We start from the raw sequence: 3,173 nt of genomic DNA, 5'->3' as shown, positions 1-3,173 counted from the left end.
AGAGGACTTCTTAATCTTGTGGGAGGTGATCTTGTGGAGGGCATGAAAGAACCAGGATTCCTGGGAAGCGTAGTTATAAAACCTTAAACACCATCGGCTGCGCTCCCATGTTTCATACTTGGGGTATCATCACCTTCTCCTGGTGTGGATTTTGCGACCGTCAGATCAATGGATCAGGGATCCAAGTAAATATGGACCACAAACGTGGGAATGGAGAAGTTGCCGATTCAAGGGCTTCATTTGATTTAAAGGAATTTCATAAGATTTTTGTAGCATTTGGAAGATTTTTTTACGTAGGTCGTTTGATTTATTTGCATGATTCAAACCCTTGGTAAAAAAACATTCTTTGCTTGGCACTCTATTGTGAAAAGAAAATTCTCCGTCCACACAAATATTTCTTTTTTTTTCCAAAAAGGACATGGCTCTATTATAAAGGTTCACCAGAAGTACGAAGCACCTTCAATGTAATAAACAGTGCATCAGGTTCCTGGACCCCCGAACGACCACTATCATTGTCAGAATGAGTCGCCGACGCACCCTTTTCCCCTTTTAGAACCGCCGTGACATTGTCAAGGACAGTCGGGAAGTCTTCATACACGTGCACCTACATACCAGTGCCTCGTACCCTTAAATCAATCCAAAGCACCCGACACCATATTTAGGCGTCACGTACGCACGACAAGTAACCTTAACCTCGCCGCCTCGAGGAGCCGGCATGAATCTACGTTGGAGCTCCGTCGACTCTGTCCCGATGAAAAAATCAAGGAGGATCAAAGTCCAGAAGACCGACTCGAGATGAAGCACCACCATCCTCCCAAGCTTCGTCCCTGCAGAGGCTGAAACCCTAACCTATCTACAAGCCAGAGCCGAGACACTGAGATTACCCTACCCACCACCAGCCGCCAGAATGATAGACAGAGAGGAGGCGAATCAATGGGTTCGCTGTCGGAGATGGAGGGGAGGAAGATTTCGCCCTAACCGCCTTCACGGGAAGGGAAGGAAAGACCTCACAATTCTTTTGTTTTTATGTGGTATCGAACACTCTTTGATCAAAATTCTTATGGTGTTCTAAACACATACTCCTTGAACTAAAACGACGACACTTATTTTCGAATAGAGGGAGTATTATTTAAGAGGACATGTCATTTCAATGGTGATACTTTTTTTTCTATTCCCGTGTTTTGAATATTCTCTGAATTCGATGGTGGTGCATGGGCAAGCTTTGTTTGGATAATGTAGCAGTGGTACTCTAGCAGTCCTGTTTAGTTTGACACAAATGATTTTTGGAGCAAAAGTCCGACATGTGCCAGTTTGGAACTCTCAAAAATGAAGGCTAGAAATATAACATGTTTCCAAGATAATTAACGGTCTACGAAGATCTGAGCTTTCCCTTTATAGTTGTCAATGAACTTCAGCGGCACGAGATCCCCTATGTCCACTCAGTTTGACTTGATGTTCCGTATTGCGCATAGTTACAAACCGATTTGGAAACATAAAATTGACGCATAGATTCAGTCCAAGCCAAATGTCGATGTCATGCCATAGATCGAAACACCAGTGCTACACAAGTCGAACTAACCCATGGTTGATGCCGACCATAACCTCCATCAGAACTCCCTCAGTCCAGAAGTATAAGCGGCTCTCGAATTTCCAGTCTACTTTCGATAACAAATTTTAGTAATAAGCTATGAGTTGTATGCCACAACATCTACACCATTAGAATTCTCTTTCCAATACGAATTCAATGATAGTTTCTAAAACGTCTTACATTTAGAGACAAAAAGAATATATTTCTTTGGCATGTAGATCATGTTTTGTTGGTCAAATTCACGATCAGATTTATGCTCAAATTTGAAGGACTCATATTTTTGAACGGAGGGAATACATTTTTTTTACTTGTTATACAGTTCCAAAGTAAATACCGCTCTCTCTTACACTCCCTAAGAAAAACTTTCTCCGCAGCAAAAAGAACAACTGTCTGAAAGAAAAAGATGTTTTGTTTCATGTTTATTTTATACTTTATTTTTTGACCCCTTGCTTCATGTTTATCACTGCTCTGATTGTCATGAGCCATGCCCAAGTCCACAGGCCACCAAAGTGAGAAAGCCGCAAACATGGGTCATGCGATACAGTGGTACAATCACCTGAATTCCATGGATATCCCTCTGTAAATCCACCCGATCGAGTTCGTCACCGGAGAAAAAAATCCTGTAAAGTTACCCCTGAGTTCCACCAGAGAAGAAAAATACCCTGTAAAAGTCACCTTTTGATCCTCGGAAAGCTAACCCTTTTCCTTTCGAGGTCGGAAAGTTAACTTTTGATCCGGTTCCGTTCCGTTCTCCCCATCCCACCACCACCACGGACGAGAACGACCGGGTCCAAGCTACGTTGCGGATGGCGACCGCGTACCGGCTAGCTGGGCCGCGCTAGCTCGAACACGTGACACGGCTCCGTGCAGGCGTAGGCCCAGGAATCCGGGACGAGGCGGAGACGCGGCACGTCTGAACCGCCTCCCCAAGCCGCAAAGCCGGTCGAAAACGTGCAACACGACGCCCTCCGGCCCGCCCCGGCCCGGCCGTGCGCGTCAGCTCACCACACCCGCCACCGCGTCGGTCAAGGCCTCAAGGCCGTCCGCCAGCCCACGCCGACGCGCTCCCGTGGCCACGCGACGCGTCCGCGATCGGGGGAGCGGCCGCGCGCGCGGGCTCCCCGAAGTCCAACGAGCCAGCGCGGCGCTTGCTTGCTTGCTTGCTTTCTCGGGCTCGCCCGGCGCGGCGGCAGTGGGACTGCGGGACGGGTCGCCGTCGGGTTGGTGTGCGTGCCTCCAACATTCTGGCAGATCGTGTGGCCACGGCCGCCCGCGCGGCATCGGACGGCTCCGCGCCTCTCCTTTCGGCCATGTGCCCATGTCGGCCGGGTCTCGGGGATCACTCGCCGCCGTACTACGACGACTACTCGAGTGACCACCGATCGGGTATAACCCAACTTGGCGATCGATCTGTCACGGGAAAGTTGGCGATTAAAATGTAGCGGAGAGCGACGGCCACCACTCACTGTGTGGAAATTCGGGAGTGATAGACATGACACGGGAGAGATACTATTAGCTAAGCCGTAGCCAGCCTTCTAGATGATCCGCTTCTAGATGATCCGACCGGCTCTTTCGGTCTATCACG

The sequence above is a fragment of the Triticum dicoccoides genome, chromosome 4A, assembly GCF_002162155.2.
Source record: "Triticum dicoccoides isolate Atlit2015 ecotype Zavitan chromosome 4A, WEW_v2.0, whole genome shotgun sequence".
Lineage (NCBI taxonomy): Eukaryota > Viridiplantae > Streptophyta > Magnoliopsida > Poales > Poaceae > Triticum > Triticum dicoccoides.
This window is presented reverse-complemented; position numbering follows the sequence as displayed.